Raw genomic sequence first — 26,226 nt, forward strand, 5'->3', positions numbered from 1 at the left:
ATATATATATATATATATATATATATGTAAAACATATACCCATAACATGTACTGGAGTCATACCTTAGCACCAATAGTCACAACCTCTTAGTGCATGGGGATGTCATCTAAGTATTGCAGGTATAAATGTGGAATGTTGCTACAGTAACAGGGGTTGTGTTAACAGACATGTGTGGGAAGTCACTTCCGATACTGACATGTATGTCATCAGTTACTGACAGACATAAGATCATCATAGTGAAGTAACACAAATCACAGTAATGCTCCTGTGGAAACTAGCAGAGATATGACCAATAAATGTGGACAGGCTGACACAATCTGGTCAGTACAGAGATATACACAGAACTCCTTAGCGCAAGATGTGTGGACCAAGCCTGACAAAGTGGATATTTACAGCCATGTAACTGGGGCTATCACAAAAATACTGGAATAGATAAGCTCACACCGTTGATGCATTCACACACTCCGGTCTGTCCTAACAAATATTAACTGGAGGAGCAGAGGTCCCAAGCCCACATACTTCACACTACTTAGTGACATACGTCTTTACACCATCCCATTGCTTTTTCAGACATACACAACAGTTATGGTGGCCAGGCAACAGTACATCTGACAAATATCTGGACATAACATCACACTAGGTAAATACACTGAGCTGCTAGGCATGTCACAAAGCACAGTGAAAACTACAGACAGACTGCCACAACACTGACCGAAGTTTCCTATGAGGGAATACACATGTACTTGCAAATATAGCAGGCACTACAGGCATGTAACAGCACGGAGTAACAGACACCAGTGTGAATGTGCATACCCACAACCAATCTCAACACAGTCACAGTCACATTATGGTAAGCATAAGTAATATTACAGTATATGGACTGTATGAAAAAAACACCCTCATATGAGCCACTCACACAGTGACCCTACATATACTGGGCCAATACACAATGTAGTCTGATGCCTGACTTTGGTATGGGACATGTGTCAGTCTGGCCTACAAACATCTACGCTGATAGGGTACCATAAACTGGAGCAGCATGCAACATCGTATAGAACAGGACCAAGAACAATGACATCTACCACAGTCTGTACACAGGCTAAGTAACATATTCACAATACAAACTCTGTCAACAATCACCATAAGTACACAGACCCCACTACTGTTCACACTACAACAAAATGTCCAGGTTTTGTCCTCAAATATAAGGCCTACTATACATAACATGTCTAGCAGTCTGATATCTCACTGGCGTGTTATCAGGTATGATGTCAGTAAATAATGATGTACTGTACATATGCGCCTCTTACTACATGACATATGGACAAAGGGTTACAAACTTGGGAACAGAGGCACAAACACAGGGCCAATATTGACATATTGTTGTGATAAACTGAGAAATGTCCTGGTGTAACAGGGTTTGTTGTGACATATCTCTTCTGAGGGCTATGAAGTCAGTAACTCACATGGATGTCGCCATGTACTGACTCCAATCATCAGAGTATGCTACTGCATATCAAAAGAAAGGAAATGTGTGAGTAACACAACACATGTAAGACTCCAAACTCTGGACAGTCTGCAGATAGCCATACAGGTGAGAGTTTTCTCAACAATGTAACACTGTCATGGCAGACTTGAAATCATGTAGAACAGCCATATCCACACAAACCCTATTAAACCAACATTACTTCAAATGTAGAACAGCATTACTTACATTCTGTCCCCATGTCTGGAACATCCCCCTCCTGTTTGTTGGCTGTCTCCACAATGTATGTTGCAAGAGGTATTTCCAACTACCCTCTGTGATGCTGTTTGTCAAACACCCACATGAAGTCCTGCTCAACAGTGAAGGAAAATGGCCAACACCCACATGGAGTGCTTAGTTATAGGAATGTGTTTCCATGCAGTTGGCTATAGGAATGATATCACAGCTTTTCCACATGTAATTAGCAAGTGGGGGACTGCAATTCGTGCACAGGCCATCAGCTGATCATGAGCATTCCTTACAAAACTCAAGCTGCTGCCTATGCAAAACAGATGTACTTTTCCACATCCACCAGAGAGGGAGAGAGAGAGAGAGAGACAGAGACAGAGACGGAGACAGAGACAAAGTAAGAAAGGAAGGGTGTGAGAGAGTAAGTGCCAAGCATGTTTGTGTATGATCTGTGGGTGGAGAGTGGTATCTGGGTATTATAACAGTTGCCTATATTGTTTACTAATCCATACTGTCACATAGTAATTGCACATGGCTGCACACATTTATGGCTGAGGATTGTCTACAACCTCTATAGTGTTTGAAAACTGTTGGCCTTGTAATGTGGACAATGGGACATATAAGTCCTCAATGTAATGATGTAGCAAAACCCACACTGCAATGGATCCTGTCAGTACACACTCACCCCAACACCCACACAGGATACTGATGATACATGTACAAACACACACTTACCAGTACTGAGTTTCTAACCACTCCCTGACTATGTATTGCTATTACCGTGTTATGCAGTCATTGCATGCACCACAGAGCTTACATGTTGGAGAGCTGTCCAAAGGTATCTTTGAAGGTGAATGACATCAGCAACAGTGCTAAAGAAGGGATAAGAGAAGTGTAGTACATGTGAATGTCCAGAAAAGCAGGTGTCAATAGAGACACACACACCCTCTGTCAGGGAAGCACACACATTTTCACAGCTGGCAAGATCAGGATTATAATCCCTACATAACTAGTTTGCTACACTACAGTAGCACACTTTTATCTTAAGTGCCACATGGCGTATATGGTTGATACATGGCAAAGGTTATTTCAAGGGGAATGACATCAGCAGGCATGCTAAAGTAGGCCAATGGGAGGTGTAGTGATTGTGAATGGCTTAAAAATCATTAATTTCCACACACACACACACACACACACACACACACACACACACACACACACACACACACACACACAGACACACTTGCCAGTACTGAGACACATAGGTTCATTGCTTTGCAGGTGTGTAGTAGGTGAATGGGCCTGATGGTTGTACAAGGCTAGGCAAAGGAAATACCTTGGGATCAGGCCACATGACAGTGGTCTCCAGGTGTGGCTCAGGGGTGTAGTCCCTGGAGTGGTCTCCACAGGTGGGTATCGTATTCACCATCCACTCATCTGGGTTACTATTTTGGGTGACCAGTGATGTGCACTGCTTCACATGTATGTGATCTATATTCCATAACATGGACAGTGTCTGGGTTGTGCATATGTCCCACATACATGTTCTTTGACATGTGGAAGTGTACTTGAGGTCTCTGGAGCATGTTGTGTGTACAGATTGTTATCTTCTGATGTAGCATTCCTGCCCTCATTTGGGGAGACCTGGCTATGGAACTGAGGTCGTGCTTGCACCTACATTGACAGCATGATACAGGTATTCAGTGGAGCTAGTGGCATCTGTCCATACAGGGCATGTGTATAAGGTATGGTACTCCCTTTGTGAGTTACATTCGCAGACTCTACAGTTGTTGCAGGCATCCATTGGGGAACATAGCAAAAGGCCAACTGTAAGCATTTATTTGCCTACTGTAGAAATGGAACAGGGTGCCATATCCTTTCACTTGCTGGATAACACACACCCAGTCAGGAGATGTTACACATCACAGTACTTTCTGATGTCAGTGGTACTGTTGTGGTCAACAGGCATGTAGTCCACTGCAATCACACCATGGTTACTACCTGTGAGGCAATATGCAGGCAACTACCAATATAGTAGTTGTTGCCTAGCCAAGTGTGTTTGTGTATGCGACATGGGTGGAGAGTGTTGTCTGAGTAATACAAGAGTTTCCTATATTGTTCACAGATCCATAATGTCACATGTAGGGCTATGTATTGTCTACACCAGCCTCCCTGGTGTTTGACATCTGTTGTCCTTGTAAGGTGAACATTGTGACATATAGCAGGTCCTCAGTATAATAGTTTAGCAAAACCCACCCCACAATGCATCCTGTTATTACACAATCACCGCAACCTCCACCCAGAATACTGATGACAGACACACACACTTGCCAGTACTGAAATTCAAACCACTGTAGCTATGTTTTGCTACTACAGTGTACTGCATTTATCGCACATGCCACAGAGCTTATTAGATGGATGTTGTCCCAAGGTACTTCTAAGATGAGGAACATCACTAGCCCTTGTAAATACTGGCATTGGGTGATGTAGTGGGTGAGAGATCCCAAAAATAATTTTACCATAATCACACATTTACATTTGCCAGGGGGGAGGCTCAAATCTCTATCGAACAATCTTTACAGACTGTTATGTTACACATTTACCACATGCACTATTGACCTGATGTGGTTTAAGGTTGGCAACATGTACTTGTAAGGTGGATGATATCTGCAGCGACTGCTAAATTCAGGCTCTGGGATGTGTACTGGCTGTAAATGGGGCCAAAATCTTTGAAGTACACACATACAAACACTTGTCAGAGATGAGATTTAAACCCATAACTGGATAGTTACTGCTACTACATTGTTCCGCATTTATGGCACGCACCATGGAGCTTATAGGGCTTGTCCTTCTCTAAAGGGGTATTTCAAGGTGGTTGACATCAGCAGGCTTGCTAAAGTAGGGCAATGGGAGGTGTAGTGACTGTGAATGGCCTCAAAATCATTAATCTCTACACACACACACACACACACACACACACACACACACACACACACACACACACACACACACACACACACACACACACACACACAGAGTTTCACAGTAGCCATGTCTGGGATTAGAACTCCTACCTAACTAGGAATGTTACACTTTAGCCTTACACAGTTATCGCACACACCACAGAGCTTACAGGGCTAGCCCTTGTCCAAAGGGGTATTTCAAGGTGACTGACATCAGCAGGCTTGCTAAAGTAGGGCAATGGGAGGTGTAGTGACTGTGAATGGCCTTAAAATCATTAATCTACACACACACACACACACACACACACACACACACACACACACACACACACACACACACACACACACACACACAGTTTCACAAATGCCATGTCTGGGATTAGAACTCATACCTAACTAGTATGTCACACTATAGCATTACACAGTTATTACATGCACCACAGAGATTATTTGGCTAGTAATTGGCCAGAGGGTTATTTCAAGGTGACTGACATCAGCATGAGTGTTAACATGGGCTATGGGAAGTGCAGTGTGTGTGTGAATGGGCCATAAACTATTCCCCTGGAAACACACACACAACACTCAGTCACACAAAACTTTATATTTGACAGGACTGGGTATACAAATGCTATATAAATACTGATTTGTACTGTCATGTTACACAGTTATCATAAGCACAACAGACAGTATAGGGCTGAGTGCTACCAAAAGCAAATGTCTACAGTGATTGACATCGGCACATCATGTGATATTGGTCAATTGGATGTGTGGTGGGTGGTACAGGCCTCATGATGGCAAATCTCTTTGTCATTGTCTGCCTCTCTCTTCCCCACATCTCTGTGTGTGTATGTTTGACCTATTATAGTGTATTGGCCTTGGATATGTGTGAGTATTCCTATCCAGTGTGTGTGCAAAGCATGAATGGTGTGCAATGTGATGTGTGTGCACAGACATCTGCGACTGACAGATATGTATAGTCCACTGTTGTTGTCAGACATGGGCTTCATTTCTCTAAGTGTTGGAGCATGCCCAGTATGACCTTCTGTATTGAGTGTGTGAGTCCATTCTAGGTAGGTTGTACTCCAGTGCTGGATTTTGTGTTCTACACCTACAGCTAGCAACCTGTTTCTGCAGGATATCTGTAGATAGGTTGAAAATATGGAGTCACAATAGGCAAAATATAGTGGACTACTGTACCTATTGCTGTCTGTGCTGCTTGTGTTACATGGTTGTGTTAGCAGAGATATTCAGACATGTACTGTTTTACACTGTGATGTATTATGTCATCAGCTACCAACAGATAAACATATTTGCTCACAGTTATTATTATTATTCTTGCACACTCATGCCATTCTGGAGGGGTAGCTGCAGTCACTTGCTGATGGATCTATGTAAATGATCCAACACCTTAGTACTGTGGTGGCTGAGGATCCCCTGCATGTACATATATCAACATAACAGGATGGCCATATCCAGCTGTGGCCATACCTCTCAGCTGTACAAATTCACCCAGGTTACCCAGAGGCAGTGCTCATATATCTGGTCATTTTACCCTTCACATTGTGGTTTATGAGTGGGTTTGTAGCCACCCATTACTGGGTTTTCATGCAGGGGTACACATCAGAGTTTCAGACTTCACACACTCTATGGCGTCCATGCTTCTACACCCCCCCACTCTGTTATTCTAGCCTCTTCCTAACATTATGTGAGTGATATCTGCAAAGTATCCCTATAATTGTCCCTACATCCCAGTATTATTTAGGGGTTGGTCCACAGTTCATGCAGTAGGACATGGTGGGCATGCTACTGGTATTTGTCAACATGGCATTGCATTTGTGTTCTGTGAACTGTGTTATGTTGTTAGTTGGGACCCCATGAGATAATATACATTGGCAGTACAGGTGAGGTACAGACCTTTGACAGAGAACTGTAGGGTATTTGGCAGTGATGCAGACCATCTGTAGCAGGCCAGTGCATTATGTCACTCCTACAGTCCCAGGCTGTGAGCCACTGGATTCCCCTGGGGTGACAGAGTAAGTGGGTGAGGTGTTAATGGCAATAGTACCTGTCCATATTAATCCATTGGTCTGAATGCTGGCAGGGTTCTGCTTACAGCAAGGGACACACCTGCATAGGACACTTGTTCAGCATGCTGCATTATGTGGGTATTCCCATACAGAAGGGGGGGGTCATACTGTACTCATTCCCAACAGCAGGGATATGACCTGTGATAAACCTGTGGATGATGGTGGGGTGAGCTGGGTGCATGTGTGATATGGAGACTTCTTGCAGCTGACTCACAGATATACCTGGGAAATTCCCCTTATGCTGTCTTGTGCAGGGACATAGGCAGTCTCTCATTATTTCATAACTGTGCCTTTTGTGGTCTGCCAATGATTGGCCAGAATACATCAGTATTCCATACTACACAGGCAACTAATGTGCTGCTAACATGTATGTACAATTCCAAAGGTGTGTCCATTTGAAAGTAACATTCTATGTACTCTGTCTAGGGTACTTCCACCCATGTACTGTGTGTATGTTTGGGCCCACATTCATGGCATGTCCATCTTTCAGATGGTGACAGATATTGACATCTGAACAATGAATATGGATGACTGCTGAATTGGGTCTTCCTGGAATGCATTGTGGTTGGCACTACAGTTGTCAGAACATGGCCCTGTCATTAACAGTACTCTCCCTAAGCCACCAAGTCACAACCCTCCATGCCTACATGCTGACCACTTCCACACAATGTACAACACACAGCAACCTAACACACAGAGCCCTGCATATTGTACACATGCAACAATCTGTCCTGTAAATTGGGCCAGCTCAGGTAATCTGTGCTCCACTGTTATTAACCCCACTTGTACATGTTACTGCATTTCTACATAGGATTGTGTGGGCGGGCACACCCGACAACTGTAAACATTTGCTATGACTGCACTGGTATTTTGGCTACTCTGTTGACTTCCATTTAGTTTTGTATTCTGATCTATCATGCAGACTAGAGGCATATCAGTAGAGTACATATCTTAGGTTTTATTGACCAACATTTCAGTTTCAGACTTCATACCCTGCAGAACTAATATACAACTGCCTGACCTATTGTAGTCTGTCTGTGTAGGTCTGGAGGGGGGCTGATATCCATTGCCATTAATTGGAGGCCTTAGCACAGCCTTTCTTTATGGTCATCTACACCTGTCCTGCTGGCTGAGGCTGTTGTTGGGTATGTGAACCTCACTGACATGCATGTGTGTGTCCCATGGACACACATTTGGGCCACCACATGTACTGCAGTGGGATTTGTCACCTTGTCTAGTACTGCCTACTTTGTTGACACCAGTATTTGTTATGGATTTCATGCTGCCCATATAGGTGCCCACTATCTGCTGCCACCCCATTCAGCCACCCGATTCTCTTGCATGCTCACATCCACACCATAGCTACAACTAGCAGAACATACTACTCCATTCAGCAATTGATAGGAAGTGTGAATTACTTGTGGCTGTGCCAGTATTGAGCATGGTGCTGGAGGGCTGACTATGTCAGATTCACATAGTACACTCCCTATACATGGTAATGCACAGGTAGTGTCATGTTTGGCATCCCTTTTACTGTATGCGCGAGTCAGAGAGAGGTGTTATTCCCTGGGTTCCTACCATGTCAGTCTATGCATTGCCTCTTTGCCACAGCCTGGGCATACTGGACACGCCTCCTTCTGCCTACATGGGCAGGCTCAGGTTGTTCCTCCTCCAAGTCACTCTGTGCCTGTGCTGGCCTTGGCAATGGTGGGGGGCTGTGTGGCCCTGCCCCATGCTTTTCATGCTGCAGCTGTTTCTGCAGGATCACATTGTGTAGCATGGCAGATACAATGAAAATTTGTGCACATGTAGCTGGAGAGGACTGCAAGGCTCCACCAGATATATCCAGGCACCAGAACCATGACTTGAGCATCCCAAACACACACTCTATTATGATTCTTGTTTGTGCGTGTGCCTCATTATGGAGTTCTTGTTCGGGTGTTTGTGCATTTCTGATGGGTGTCATCAGCCACGGCTCCAGTGCGTAACCAACATCCCCCACTATGTGGCCATATGGGATGTTCCCACTGGCAAATCTCTGGTACAGCTGTGTCATATGCCAGAAGTGGGAGTTGTGATAGCTTCCAGGGCTGCCAGCACACACATTCATTATATGACCTGGGCATCGCACACAACCTAGCGGTTGATGGAGAGGAAGCCCTTGGGGATTATGTAGACCCTACCCCGCTCACCAGGTGGAGCTTTGATGTGTATGTGCATGCAGTGTATAGCACCCACTACCTGAGGGTATTCTGCTATTTGGTGGAAGAGACACATATTGCTGGTCAACACCTCATGGGTGTTGAGGAAATATACGTGCTCACTGGCATGTGCTGACATGGCATCCAGGAACTGGTGGAGTACTCTGGATGTGGATGCCTGTGAGATTCCCATGATATCCCCAGTTGGCCTTTGGAAGGTACCTGTAGCTAGTATTCTTAAGCCTATACATACCTTGGTATCCACTGGGATGGGTTCCCCCCTGTTGGTTCTGTGTGTGAGGCATGGCCAGCACAGCTCAACAATTTGCTGTAGGATGTCCCTGTCCACCCTATAGCACTCCACTATCTCCAGCTCATGGAGCCGCTGGTAGATTACCCTGGGTCCGTACACTCTTCTCCTTCTCCTCACTGTGGGTTGGTCATCAGCATTCTCCTCCTCACCACCCTCAGCCTCTTCCACATATTGATGTATGAGGGTGACAGAAGTTCCTATCATTTTGTTAGTTTTGTCAGTTAAAATTTCCCTGTCTGTGTATACCGGTGGTTTAGAGTTTGTGGGAAAAACCAGAGTGAAAGGTGTTTGGATAGTTTATAGTAGTGTGCTGGGCTGGGCTGCTGCCTGTGTAATTGGCTGATTTTGATACATTCACCTGCCAGCTATGCTAATTCTCCTTTATTGCCTTCCTACTGATGTTTTCCCTTCCCATTGCTTCCTGTTTAAGCCCTGAGGTGCGCCACGCATACTCAGTGTTCAGATGTGAACAAAGCTGCTATTTCCTGTTTTGTTTTGTTTAAAACCCAGTGCATGGCGCTCACACCCATTTAGGCAATGTAAACACTTCTCGGCAGCCTCAGACACACCCCCTTCCTTAGCAGTGCTTAGATAAGGGCAAAGATGGGCCACAGAGCTCCAATAAACTTGCAGCATGCATGACACTCTCCCTTATGAGGTTGTCTACCTCTTAGGCTTGTACCATGGTGTTGCTGCACTTACACGGTTGGGTGCTAGTTAACACTGAGGGGAAATCTGTGATTCAGTATCAATCCCCTCATTTGCATAAAACTGACTACTACTACATGGTTACAAGACTGACATTCAGCCTTCCCCTTAGCAACCACTATTCCATGGTATTGCAGTCTTCTGCATGCCATTGACTATTATGGAAGAATGCTAATTTTGGTTTAAAAGCTTATTTCCAACTTTTTTTTTATTTTCGGGCCGATCCCGTTTGCACATCGCTACCCTACGCTTAAACATCGGAAATCGGCCAAAAAAAGTTTATTTATAATTTTGCAACTATTTAAAATGCCAATGGCCATCTATTTGGCCATTGGCATGCCTACTACATTGCATACATGCTTTTTTGGAGCTATCATGCCTCCGTTTTATAATTTGCAGAAATGTAAGGTTAGTAGCTGAATGCATTTCTGCAGGTTACACTATTCCTGCACAGATGCCTCCCTGCTTCCTGGATCACTAATTCACCTCATTTGCATGGTTTTCACCTGCAAATGGGGTAATTAGCATACAGGAGCTATGTCCGTGCAGGAATAGTGTAGGAGCGCTCGTGCATGTCCCAGGAGCTCATTCCTGGATCGCTCATCGGCCATATTGTGTGCAACATCTCTTGCACTATTCCTGCACACTGCTCAGAGCTTTCTGAATACTGGGGTACATTTTGGATTTACAAGCAAACCTGTAATTAATAACAGTGTCTCTTTAAGCATTTCACAACAATACTGTGTCCAGAACTATTGATTCTGCGCTGTTTACAAGAATAACAAGTGTTATGTTCCATATGGTCTCAATGTATCAGTACAGATACTGTTGTTATTCCTTTCCTCAATGTTTTCAATATTATACAGACCTCTCAACCGTACTGAATCCCTCGGTTTTCCCCATTTTTGAGGTCCAAATAATAGGGTGCCACGATTCCCAAGTGGCACCCCTTAATTTCCGAATTTCCCAGCTTTTTTTTGTTTGTTTAATTTTTTTCTCAGATTGACATCATCACGCGGAGGCGTGCACAGTGACATCAGCTCCCTCCAGCCTGTCAGAATTCTGCTCTGGGCTGTGACATGAATGAGTTTACAAGAGGGGCAGCAACATTTATTTCCATTCAATTTGCATCTGCTCTGTGCTGAGGGGCGGGAACATGAACAGTGAGCTGCTTTCAAATTTATTAAGCTGCTGCATCTACATTCCATTCCGTGAGCTGCTTCCATATTTATTTCAATTCAAGGCAAGCTGCTGCTTCTACATTCCATTCATTCCATCCAGGTAAAGCACTTTACAGAACACCCGTCCCATAGATGTGCTGCTGCCATTCAGAAGTCTGCTGTGTGTATTATTCATTTAGAGCTGCTGCCATTCAGAACAGTCTTTGTGCATTATTCATTTAGAGCTGCTGCCATTCAGAACAGTCTTTGTGCATTATTCATTTAGAGCTGCTGCCATTCAGAACAGTCTTTGTGCATTATTCATTTAGAGCTGTTGCCATTCAGAACAGTCTTTGTGTATTATTTATTTAGAGCTGCTGCTATTCATACAGGTGTGTGTGTGTGTGTGTGTGTGTGTGTGTGTGTGTGTGTGTGTGTGTGTGTGTGTGTGTGTGTGTGTGTGTGTGTGTGTGAGTGTGTGTGTGTGTGTGTATGTCTGTGTGTAAAATGCCCCAGATAGATATACCAGGTGGTTAGGGTTACTCAAGATCAAACTGTGTACCTTGGGTACAAGAGGCAAGAGCTTGAGTTCTCTACCCATGCCACCACTTGATTGAAGGGGTTCTTCTAGCTGTCAGCAGTACAACTTTTTACATAATATCTGGAATGTGTTTGGCTGGCTCATACTTTTGGTCTGTTCCTCAATTTGGATGGTGCAGCGGTAGTGTTGTTGCCTCACAGCAAGATGGTCTCTGGTTCAATTTCTGGCTGAAGTGCCTTCTGTGTGGAGGAGATTTAGCTCTTAACTGTACAAATTTTCACATTATGTCTGGAATGTGTTTGGCTCATACTTTTGGTCTGTTCATCTTAAAATTTGGATGGTGCAGTGGTAGTGTTGCCTCACAGCAAGAGGTTCTCTGGTTCAATTCTTGGCTGAAGTGCCATCTGTGTTGAGTCTGCACATCTACCCTGCCTTTATGTAGGTTTCCTCTGGGTGCTCTGGTTTCCTCACACAATACAAAGATATGCATCTGAAGCATTTCTCCCAAGGCCTCTACTGAAAATTAGCTTTGTTCCAAGTCAGACTTTTCCAGTAAACAAATGTTAAAAAACATACATTTTATTTTATTCTGGCAAATCAGTGAGAACTGACTTCACTAAATAATGATAACCATTTAAGTTTGTCTTCCTATCTTTTAGGAATCAGATGGCAACAAATTTTATTCTAGCATATCTCTCAACCTGGAAACATCAAAAATCTGGACAAAGGCCCATGAAACTAGGTACAAATCTCTACACTGATTAACATAAAATTTGCATACATAATTTTGCAACCCCACCCACTCCAATAGAATTGTGGGATACCAGTGTCCAAATGCAAACTGAAGAACAGACAACCGAAATATGGCTCCAGAGTCCCCCTGCAGCCATTTACATGTCCTATTACATGGACTGGTGGATTGTAGAAGTTTGAGTAGACTTTTATGATGGTAATGTTCTGAATTGGGCAGTTTTATTATTATTGGTTCATGCATTTTGTTTCATTGCTTACTGGAAAAATGTACAAACACATTTAAAATGCGCTCTAACAAGTGTGCTGTATTATACAAGGAATATAATTTAATAAAGTCAGGAAGGTGTATCAAAGAACGCATGTATGTTTCTTGTTTCATGTGCAAGGGGCCTGTGATTTGAAAACAGCCCAATGGTAATCTTTATACACCACTGGCCAGATGCATTTTCTTTGGATGTGGGTTTCAATGCTGTTTCAATGAATGTGAGTTTCAAGGGCAGGGAAGTTTTAATGCTAAGTCTATTTTCATTGTGAGACTGTTTTGTTTTGTTTAGCAGATGTATATTAGTGTTTGTGCTATAAAATGTAAAAATATCCAAATAATCATTGTAGAAGTAAAGCAGTATGCACATTAGTGTTTATGGTAAATTGGATGGAATAGCCAGGTAATATGACATGTAAATGGCTGCAGGGGGACTCTGGAGCCATATTTCGGTTGTCTGTTCTTCAGTTTGCATTTGGACGCTGGTATCCCACAATTCTATTGGAGTGGGTGGGGGTTGCATAATTATATATGCAAATTTTATGTTAATCAGCGTACAGATTTGTACTTATTTTCATGGGCCTTTGTCCAGATTTTTGATGTTTCCAGGTTGAGAGGTATGATATTATAAGACTTCTTAAACACACATTTAGGCTGTACACTTATAACATTAATAGGATCTTGGTTGTCTGTAATGATTTTCCAGTTATCCAAAACAATATTTTTAATCCTGCCCATGTCAATGGAAATTATTAAAGGAAAAGCTCACATGTGTAAATTGTCACTTGCGCTTGTATCTTTTTGTTGGTGACTGCACACAAGAATGGGGACAGATTTGGTAGATCTCTGTTTAATTGTTTCAAACATATATAAGGTACATTACTATGTGTGTGTCTTTGTTCGATGAAGGTCTAATTAAAGAAAGAAAGCTTTAAATGTGTAGGTGTTTCACTGTAGTTATGGCCTAATTTATTTACTGTTTTTTGTTTGTGTTTTAAGATCCATTGATATCTGCTATGTTGGAATGTCTGTTAGCCAGTATCTGCTAAAAAGGCACTATGGGGGCAGCAAAGGTATTAGCCAGTATGCAGAAGGCATGAAGCAAGAGCTGATGGTCCTCCTTAGTAAAGCAAGTTGTGCTGTCAATCATATTCTCCCATGCCGGCACATAGGTTCATAGGTAGGTACTAGGCTATCAGCCCAAGGGCCTACTTAAGCCTATCCAGCAAGGTTCCCTGGCTTACGCCACCCAAGAAAGTTATTTTCCTGTGCCACTGTCGAGTAGAGACAAAGAAGTGATCCCCGGGGTATATTTCCTATTTCCCATCCACTCATCAAGATTTTTCTTAAAGAGTGCTAATGAAGAACTTTGCTTGACATAGATGGGTAGCTTGTTCCAGAGTATAGGAGTCTCTGGGACAGGAATCTATCCCTCTAGCGTGTCCTGTTTATTGTGGTGACAAGGTTTAGGTCCCTAGAGTGTGTAGCTCAGAGGGATTCGGATTTCTTTAGGTGTAGCATGTCCAAAAGCTCTGGGTTTGACATAGCTTTATATGTTAGGCAGAGATCACCTCGGAGTAGGCGATATGCTATGGAGTAAAACTGGAGTTTTTTGAGGTGGTCAGTGTACGGCATTTGTTTGAGGCCAGTAATCCTCTTTGTGAGGTACTTCTGTGGCCTTTCTGGCTGCTGCAGATGTCTTGTGAGGTACATTCCAAAAGGGGCATTGTACTCTATAATGGGTATAATGAGTGACGAGTAGAGGGGAACAATTACCTCTTTTTTCCTGGATGAGAACCCTTTTATGATGAGGTGTGCCATGTAGAAGGACTTCCTGACTACTGTGATGATGTGACTATCAAAGGAGAGACTACTGTCCACCTGGGTCTCACGGTCTCTTATCATGCATTTGGTGTTAAGTAGATTGCTGCCTATGTTGTAGTTCATGGGTACAGAGTTTTTACCCAAGGGGATGACACTGCACTTTTTGGCATTGAGCTTGAGGCCATGGCTCTGACACCAGGCATCTGTCTCAGTGAGGCCCTTCTGTAGGATGTCCACATCATTTGGGGACTTGACTATGGCTCATAGTGTGCAGTCATTTGCGAACTTCATTAGCCAGAGGCCTTCTGTGTTAGCCTGTACTTCAGCGAAGTAGACACCAAACATACTGGACTACCCCTACAATGACACAAACTGTTAATGCAGTTACTGAAACAAATTGCCTTTTCTTTGTATATCAGTATCATTCTCAGTGGAAAAGTAAGGATTACACTCAGAAATATTGTATTGCCTGAATTAGACAAATATATGGTGAGAGTCTTTCTGCATGTTTCACAAGGTTATGCAACTGAAGCTATTCACTACCATGCATTCTACCAGTTGGCCATAATCATATTTACCTTTTGATAGACACTTCAGAGTCCTCGTTAACATATCGGATCCTGGTACCAATAAGAAAACTAGCCATAACTATATATTTTTCTAGTTTTGAAAGTGTGGACTCAGTGTACCTGACAATAAAGTCACTAATTACCAAGAATTCACTTTTTTCACTTCACAAAATGAGGGTATTTGATAGTTTGTGGCCTACCTTCTGATGATCACTTACTATGTTAAGCATGGTACGGATGTGGTGGTGGACATCTGCTGAGACTTGGTCTTCTTCTTCTTCTTCTTCTTCCTAGGAGACTTTGGTAGTGACTTGTTCACATCCTCACCATAAGTCAGTTTAGTCTGACTGTCTTATAGAAAGAGAGAGAGAGAGAGAGAGAGAGAGAGAGATGCATCCAGATTACATAAATATATTTTCACCTCTCACAGATTGAATTGAGTCAAGTAAAAATTCACAGATAATGAACTTTTATTTGTGTCGAGTAGAAGCTCATTGTCTGTGAGCATATGGTGGTCCCTACACTGCTTGAGAGTAACAAGTGTCACCATGCTGACAAAAGGGATACAAGCCGGGTCACTTTCTATTTTGTTCTGGTTAGTCTTTGACTTACCTTTTGGTCTAAGTTCTCAGGATATACTTTTTGTGGCTTGGCTAGTTGTATGGTGCAGGAGAGCTAAGTTATGAGAAGACCAGCTATGAGAGGTTTAGCACAGCCACACAAACACTACATGAGAACAACATAGTTGGTACAGTGGCTATTGCATCAATAAGGAGTCTGCTCAGCTAGTAATGAGGTAGTGACACTGATGGACACACACTTCAAGTAACAGCAGCCCAGTAAAACACACTCAGTTTTATTTATATATTGTATTTATTTATTCCCACACCAGTGGCCTGTTTGCACAGGAGATCTGAGGTGGTATTTAGACTTTCTAGGGGAAATTTGACTGGGGCACTGGAGATCTTCTTCTATTCTTTGCAATCAGTGCAGTGGCATCATTTGCATTCCACTGAACTACCACCAAATAAATCAGATGGGAGTTAAGCTTAATATCTAATCTGAAGGGTAAGCTCAATATACAGGCATTACTAGCAATTAATTGCTCAACTACCAAGCGATAATCAGCCTTGCTGAAATACTCAACAGCCCATGCTTATCCCGGCTCTTATTGTAATGATCCTCCATATGCTGAGGTTGTGGGCCCTGGGGCTATGATGCCTTCCCTTCCTGAATAGATTCACCGCTTCCTATAATTTAGTTCTAGCTTCACACATTTAGATTGTCACTTTTCAGCAGAGATTCTCACATATGTGTTCATCTTCGACCTCTGGATGAGCTTATGTTAGTTTTATAACCAGCAGCTTATACACAGTTTTAGTAGGTATGACTTGGCAGTGGACCTAACTTTGTATTATACATAATTCTTCATAGTACTATAATACGACTCTATGAATTAATCTATACATGCCTCAGTTATAGGCAGATTAATATATTGTTTATAATTATTAATCAAATAGCATCAGTAAACTAACACAGATTAAACAGTCCATGTACAGTCATACAGTTGTCACTTCCCCTAGAGAACTCTGTAGAGGCTTTATACAATAGGCACTGGTAGAATATACACTTACTGCAGCCTCACTGATCCACATAGTGGGAATTGCATACACTTACTGCAGCCTCACTGATTCCATTCTTGGGAATTACATACACTTACTGCAGGCTCACTGATTTCATTGTTGGGAATTACATACACTTACTGCAGGCTCACTGATTCCATTGTTGGGAATTACTTACACTTACCGCAGGCTCACTGATTCCCATGGTGGGAATTACATACACTTACTGCAGACTCACTGATTCCATTGTTGGGAATTACATACACTTACTGCAGACTCACTGATTCCATTGTTGGGAATTACATACACTTACTGCAGCCTCACGGATTCCATTGTTGGGAATTACATACACATACCACAGGCTCACTGATTTCATTGTTGGGAATTACATACACTTACTGCAGCCACACTCATTCCATTGTTGGGAATTACATACACTTACTGCAGACTCACTGATACCCACAGCTGGAATTACATACACTTACTGCAGCCTCACTGATTCCATTGTTGGGAATTACATACACTTACTGCAGCCTCACTGATTCCATTGTTGGGAATTACATACACTTACTGCAGCCTCACTGATTCTATTGTTGGGAATTACATACACTTACTGCAGGCTCACTGATTCCTATGGTGGGAATTGCATACACTTACTGCAGCCTCTCTGATTCCATTGTTGGGAATTACATACACTTACCACAGGCTCACTGATTCCCATGGTGGGAATTACATACACTTACTACAGACTCACTGATTCCATTGTTGGGAATTACATACACTTACTGCAGCCTCACTGATTCCATTGTTGGAAATTACATACACTTACTGCAGCCTCACTGATTCCATTGTTGGGAATTACATACACATACCGCAGGTGCACTGATTCCCATGGTGGGAATTACATACACTTACTGCAGGCTCACTGATTCCCATGGTGGGAATTACATACACTTACTGCAGGCTCATTGATTCCATTGTTGGGAATTACATACACTTACTGCAGACTCACTGATACCCACAGCTGGAATTACATACAATTACTGCAGGCTCACTGATTCCATTGTTGGGATTTACATACACTTACTGCAGGCTCACTGATTCCATTGTTGGGAATTATATACACTTACTGCAGGCTCACTGATTACATTGTTGGGAATTACATACACTTCCTGCAGATTTTCTGAACACTAGTGGGGGGGGGGGGATTACATACACTTACTGCAGCCTCACTGATACCCATGGTGGGAATTGCATACGCATACGGCAAGTTCACTGATTCCATTGTTGGGAATTATATACACTTACTGCAGGCTCACTGATTCCATTGTTGGGAATTACATACACTTACTGCAGCCTCACTGATTCCATTGTTGGGAATTGCATACACTTACTGCAGCCTCACTGATTCCATTGTTGGGAATTACATACATTTACTGCAGGCTCACTGATTCCCATGGTAGGAATTGCATACACTTACTGCAGGCTCACTGATTCCATTATTGGGAATTATATACACTTACTGCAGGCTCACTGATTCCATTGTTGGGAATTACATACACTTCCTGCAGATTGACTGAACACTATGGGTGGGGGATTACATACACACACTGCAAGTTCACTGATTCCCACAGCTGGAATTACATGCACTTACTGCAAGCGCATGGATTCCCATGGTGGGAATTATATACATTAACGGCAGGCTCACTGGTTACACACACTTATTTCAGCCTCGCTGATTCCCATGTGGAGGACTATACTTAGCTACATGATAGGGACAGCAGCTCTGGCAACTTTCATGTTAATATTATGATACTGAAGTCATTTGTGTGCAAAACAATTTCAGTATGATTTATGACACACATGTTGCTGCCCACTTCTTATAACTCATCTGTTTTAACATCTTTTGTCATTGGCTAAAACATAGAAGAAAGAGACAGAGATGTTTAACACTGTTTGCATTCATAGAATGCTAGTATTCTTAGATCTTGCTCATGTAGAGTCTGTGCTTGACTCTTAGCACATGCTTGTTATTGATAAATTGCTAGATAGTTATATTCATCCTTTCATGGATAGGGTGATGTATTACCCAAAATAAAGGATCCAAGGGAGGTGCATCCAGACAATGGAACAGCTACACAGTTCCCAGCATGGTCATGACTAGCTGCAGTTATGATGGATATGGTGACACATTACCCAAAATAAAGGATACAAGGTAGGTGCATCCAGACACTGGAACAGCTACACAGTTCCCACCATGGTCCTGACTGCAGTCATGATGGATAGGGTGACACATTACCCAAAATAAAGAATACAAGGAAGGGGCTTCCAGACACTGGAACAGCTACACAGTCCCCAGCATGGTCATGACCAGCACCAGTTATGATGGATAGGGTGACACATTACCCAAAATAGAGGATGCAAGGTAGGTGGATCCAGACATTGGAACAGCTACACAGTTCCCAGCATGGTCCTGATGAGCTGCAGTTATGATGGATAGGATGACACATTACCCACAATAAAGGATACAAGTGCATCCAGACACTGGAAAAGCTATACAGTTCCCAACATGGTCCTGACTAGCTGCAGTTATGATGGATAGGGTGACACATTACCCAAAATAAAGGATGCAAGGTAGGTGGATCCAGACACTGGAAGAGCTACACAGTTCCCAGCATGGTCCTGATGAGCTGCAGTTATGATGGTGAGGGTGACACATTACCCACAATAAAGGATGCAAGGTAGGTGCATCCAGACATTGGGACAGATATACAGTTCCCAGAAAGGTCCTGACTAGCTGCAGTTATTTTTACAACAACATAACACTTAAGGGTTGTAAACTGACTGGTTGTCATGCATTTGTTAGCAAATGTTATCCATTTTAAATATGGCAAATGACATCTACTTATCACATCACAGAAAAGATGCTTTACTAATTGGATGTGCATAGCCAGCGACAATAGTAATACAAAGTCACTGTATCAATTATGGGCAACCTACACAGTACAGGAATATAGTGCATACTCTATAACATTTAGATCCTCAACTAGAAACCTCAATACTCAATAACTACCAATTTTCCCTGTGGTTTAATGTTTTTCTTTAAGGGTGAATACATCTTACACCTTAATGTTGAAAAAATATTGCATCCTACTGCAAAGAATTTTTTTTTGTCTTTTTCAATATACATATATATATATATATATATATATATATATATATATATATATATATATATGGGTCTACTTCATTTTGTTGAAAACTCATTTCACTGAAAGTCAGTTTCCTGCAACCAGTTCACTGAAAGATCATTTCACTGAAACTCATTTAGTTGAAAGTTATATATGACCTTTTTCCCACTGTAGTGCGATCCTGGAATTAATATATATAGTAAGGGGGGTGTGGGGGCACAGTCTCTACATTGGGGGGGTGTGGGGGCAAAGCCCCCCCCCCCACATAGTTTGGTTATATGTTGTCTTCTGGAAAGAGTTACTCATTGCACTTGTAAGTATTCATCTGTATGCTTTAAAATGTTTATAATATGTGGGGGGCTATTCAGGAAGCTATAAAGCAAACATGTACACTCAGTGTAGGCTTTTGCCAAGTACACCAAAACCATTTGGAATACAGGCACAATTACACTTAAAAAAAACATGTTAGGTGTTGCTAATGCTAGGGTGACATTCCTCAAGGAAATCAATGGGGGGATTCAGGTTATGCACTGGTGGCCTGACTCATGGCATCCATTAGAAACCCACACAACCCCACCAAGCAAGGATACACTGGGGCTCATGCTCAAACAAGGAACATTACAGAATGTGTGTTTGGTTTGCTTAAATCAAGGTTCCACTATCTAGACACATCAGGGGGTACGCTGCAGTATGACCTGGGCACCTCTGCCAAAATTGTTACTGTCTGTGCCATGTGACACAATGACACATCTAGGGTGCACTGCAGTATGACCTGGGCACCTCTGCTAAAATAGTTAGTCTCTGTACCATGTGACACAATGACACATCTAGGGTGCACTGCAGTACAACCTGGGCACCTCTGCCAAAATAGTTACAGTCTGTGCCATGTGACACAATGTAATTCTCAGGAAACAGCTTCAACAAGGGCAGCAAGGAGCAAGGCCACAGTTTCAAGGACCACAGGCAGGGTCAGCTGCAGCAGCAGGTGCAGATTAGGAGTCTGATGGAGAACCACCAGCTGCAGATGGTGGTGGCAGATGGAGACATGAACTACTGTTTGCCTTGGCTCTGGCTAAGAGGGAAAGGATGGCACACACAATCACTACCTAGCTCAAAATCTAAGTTCCCGGCACATGCACATAAGAAAATGATGCTTGTCAGACACCACAGCCTTTACTTAACCATGTAATGGCCGTGTTCTGTGAGCATTAGACAGGGACAAACCCCAAGCACACAACTGGTACCTGCAGTAATGACAAGGGTAAGTGTGGAACCTGTTAAAAAAATGCTATATAATGATTACTTTCATAAGGAAATACGTGTATGCCAATAAGCAGAGCCTTTTGTCTGACTTGAACAGTTATGTCAGTAATATCTCCTCTGTAAGATGTTTGCAACAGAACAGGTATGTGTTAGAAATGGTTTACTATCATAATTTCGAAAATAAAAAAAAGTGTACTTATTAGCGAAGTCTTTCGCCAAAAGTACTCAATACCGAATGTCCCTAATGCCGGAAAACAGCTGTTAATGTCGAAAATGATGCTCACGACATTTTCAATACTTAACAGCAATTCCACTCTTCCCTTAAATCCCTAACTAGCTAGCCTAAAATCCCATTTATGCAGGGGAGCAAGCCCCCCTGCATCACCCTGTGGGAGGCTGCCCCCCCAACACTCCCCCAACTTAATATTCCAACTCCGAGATCGCACTATAGTGAGGAAAGGGATTATTTCCCTAACTGCACTGTACCGCGATCCCTTTACATGAGTGAACATTATAATTACGAATGCACAGTCCATTCGCAATTATAACGTTCACTCATGTAACCTGCTGAAATATGAAGTATTTAAACATCTGTTGTTTGAATACTTCATAGCCGTGCAATTGCACTTCAAAATTTTAATGGTAAACCATTAGAAACAATAGTTTACATCAAGCATTTCAACGGACCACCGTTCATAAAACACAGACCTGATCAATTATAACTTCATTTGCACGACTACACCAAGATGCAAGACTGAAGTACCTAATGCTTCAGAGGCTGGACAATACTAATTGAAATCTGATGCTATATAGCAATATAGCAGTAAGCTATTCACAAATGTGTATGAACAAGAAATCAAGATCTTTAGGTATGGAATATATATTGATAAATCCAACCTTATGAATAAGCAAACAGTGGCTATCCACTGTATGCATCAGACTTATATGCAGCCCTAAGTCACAAAGACATGTACAGTGGGGAGGGCAAAGCCATCATCATTTGCACAGTGTGTATGTGTGTGTGTGTGTGTGTGTGTGTGTGTGTGTGTGTGTGTGTGTGTGTGTGTGTGTGTGTGTGTGTGTGTGTGAGAGAGAGAGAGGTCAAGACTGTCATCAAAAAGGTGAGTGTGTGCATGTAAGAAACACATGTATCTCTCAGAGTATATGCTACTCTGGACCAGTAGCAATTGCTATATAGCCCTCAACAGCACTGTTTAGATAGTTTGCATGTGTGTAAAGTGTTATGGACAAGTGAAGATTTTTTTCTATGTGTGTGTGTGTGTGTCTGCCTGGACACAGTGAAGTACTGTGCTAGCACTACATCATGGCATCTTGGACAGATGTGAGCCATGCATGGCTGACTACTCAGATCAGCATTGTTGATCCAAACCATGAGAACCACTTCTGCCATAATTTGCACTGGTACTTCCATGGCCCTGGCTAGAAGCCAGGGTGTTACCTCAACCTGAGTGATGTCTGATGGGCGAGTTCTTATCAGGTCTACATGCAAAACCATGACCACGTGGCCTACCACATCTGGGTGTGGACACCACAGTCACCGATGGAGCAGTGGACACAGTGTGACTGTGGAAGCGGATATTACATGGCCACTTTTGCTAACACCAGAAGATGGAGCAGCTCTCTGGCTTCATGGATGCACACCCTCCCCCAACTGAAGTTCCATAACAGAAGCTGCCCAATCTATTGTGTCATTCATTCTCTCTAAGGAGACACCTACATGGTTCAGGGAGTCAGTCATGTCAGAAAGCACAGCATTCAGTAGTCACACTATCTCTTCCAAAGCCTAGGTGAGATGTCCCTGTCCCTCTAGTATGGCCCTACACATGTCTGGTGGCACCACCACCTTCAGGAGGAGAGTGGACAGCAGGCCTCTTACAAACAGCTTTACCAATCCTCCTGTATGGCATCATGCCCATATAATGGCTACCAGAAGAGGAAACTGGCTCTGTAACTGGATTAAACGCACTTCTCTGATCAACTGTATCAACCTAAACCTGTCCTATATCAGAGGTCTCTGTGTCGTGGGTATGCATAGCCATAGTGACTGTGGCCAAAACACAGACTGGCGATATAGGAGTAACAGCTTTAGTATCACCCTGACCCTTTTCACCAAAGACTGTGCCTATTCATTACCACCATCATCATCACAGGCTACAGATACTGTGACATCAGGTGATAGGAGTACCACAGTGCCACTTTCAGGATCACCTATAATAACAAGCAATAAACACAACAAGCAGAAAATGGGAGACTAAAATTTTTCACATATTTTCTTTATAATTAAGATATGTTGAACTTCATAAAATTTATTAAAGTTACATAAACTTTACTGTCATAGAGACCTGAATCTACCTTATATAAAGTATTGGCAATAAACAAAAATGCGTGCTTACCATGTAGAGGTGGGCTAACAGCCTGCAACCCAGAAGTGTCTGCATGAAATAAATGGAAAGGAAAGAAGTCTGCTAAGTATCACAATGCAAATGATATAAAAAAAGCAACAGTCCTCTTCTCAAGGGCAGATTATAAAAGGCTGTCAGAAATAAGTTAGTGAACATTTGGCTTCCTCTACAACCCATCTTCACTCTTTCTGTATGACTGTAGTCTGATTCATGCTGTTATCCTTTTTTTATATGTATGCATGCATATATATATATATATATATATATATATATATATATATATATATATATATATGTATATATATAAATATATATATATATATATATATATATATATATATATATATATATATATATATATATGATAGAAGTTGCAAAGTCTTGTTTTACTAGCAGTATCAAGCTCTGTGTTTCAAAACAATCTCTCTAGTAGAATACAAGAGTATTAGCTACACCATTACCTTTATATATAGTGCAGAGTCAGCTCTGTGAGCACAGTGATTACGCAGCTGTGGTGTCAAATCATTAGCATTCTGAATACCAAAAACTGCACTAAGTGTAAGGAATGTGAAGACCTACATGATTGCATCCACACACCTTAGCAATACAAATCCCATGATTTGGCAATCTCCTGTGCAAGAATAGCTTATTCTTGCATGGAAGGAACTGTTCCCATGCAGCATGGCAGTGCACCATGCATATTCATGAAGGAAAATGCATACCATTCTGTGCACAAGTTCAGGGGGTGTGTCTGAGAGCAGTGCTCTCAAAATACACATGCCCACTGCACTCGAGAATTGCCGAATGGCAATGTAAAATGGATGAAAGTCTCCACGGACACACATTCTGCCATATATGTGTGCACCATATACCAGAAAAGAAGTGCAGTCCATTAAAATGGCAGTGTGACTGCATACCTCTTGCAAAATACATGCCAGTGCAAAGCCTGTCATTCCATTTTCTTCTTCTTCTTTTGGCTTTTCCTGGTTAGAGGTCGCCACAGTGGATCATCTGTCCACTCATGAATGGCAGTGGAGTTTTACAGTGTCGAGTTGCCAGCCCGGTGCCCAGCCTTCCACAGAAGGAACACATATGCACACACTCACACCTAGGGCCAATTTTGTATGTCCAATCCACCTACTGCATGTCTTTGGGATGTGGGAGGAAACAGGAGCACCCGGAGGAAACCCACGTGACCAGAGGGAGGACATGCAGACTCCGCACAGAAGGCACCCCAGCCGAGAATCAGACTGGAAAACCTCTTGCTGTGGGTGTGTGTGTGTACCTTCTGTGGAAGGTTGGGTGCCAGGCTGGCAACTTGAGACCGTAAAACTCCACTGCCAATCATGAGCGGACAGATGTTATGCTGTGGCAACCCCTAACTGGGAAAAGCCGAAAGAAGAAGAAGATATATATATGGAAACATTAATACGTAATATAAGTTCATAGGTTCATAGGTTGGTACTAGGCTATCAGCCCTAAGGCCTATACAAGCCTAGCCATAACAATTCCCTGGCTATTTTTTTCCCACAATATTTACTTCCCTTGTCTAGCAGGGTGACTGACATGATCCCCGGGGTAAATTTCTTATTTCCCATCCAATCATCAAGGTTCCTTTTGAAGATGGCCAAGGAGGCACTCTGCTTGACATGTATGGGCAGTCTATTCCAGAGTATGGGGAGTCTCTCGGTTAGTAACCTATCCCTCCAGCATGTTTTGTTCATTGTGATGACAAGGTTTAGGTCCCTGGAGCATGTGGCTCTGATGGATTGGGATATCCAACATCTCTGGGTTTATCATAGCCTTGTACGTTAAGCAGAGATTGCCTCTGAGTAGATGATATGCGACAGAGTATAGCTGGAATTTTTTTAGTCGGTCAGCATAGGGCATCTGCTTTAGGCCTGTGATTCTTTTAGTGAGGTGTTCCTGTGGCCTTTCCAGTTGTTGCAGATGTCTTGTGAGGTACATACCAAATGGGGCATTGTACTCTATAATGGGTCTAATGAGGGAAAAGTACAGTGAGAGAATGACCTCCTTTTTTTCTGGGTGAAAAGCTCTTAGTGATGAGGTGTGCCACATAGAAGGATTTCCTGACTGTTGTGGCGATGTGGTTATCAAAGGTGAGCCCACTGTCCACCTGTGTTCCTAAGTCTCTTATCACACTTTCAGTGTTTAGTGTACTGCCACCTATGTGGTAATTCACGGATACATGTTTTTTCCCAAAGGGGATAGCTATACACTTCTTGGCATTGAGCTTGAGCCCATGGCTCTGGCACCAAGCATCTGTTTCTGTAAGGCCCTTTTGTAGAATATCCCACGTCATTTGGGGATTTAATTATGGCTCCGAGTTTTCAGTCATTTGTAAACTTTGTTAGCCAGAGTCCCTTAGTGTTGGCCTGTACTTCAGAGAGGTAGATGCCAAACAAGAGCGGTCCCAGAACTAAACCCTGAGGTACTCCACTTGTCACTTGTCTGGAGCTGGATTTGGAGTCAGCTACCTTTACAGTGTGGGTTTTGTCAGTAAGCCAGTTGGCAACCCATTGAGTGACGTAGGGATTTATGCCCAGCTTAGTATGTTTATCTATGATTCCAGACTGGGGGTAGTGTCGAAGGCCTTGGCAAGGTCCAGAT

The sequence above is a fragment of the Protopterus annectens genome, chromosome 15.part0 (assembly GCF_019279795.1).
Source record: "Protopterus annectens isolate FY-2018-M chromosome 15.part0, PAN1.0, whole genome shotgun sequence".
Taxonomy (NCBI): Eukaryota; Metazoa; Chordata; order Ceratodontiformes; family Protopteridae; genus Protopterus; species Protopterus annectens.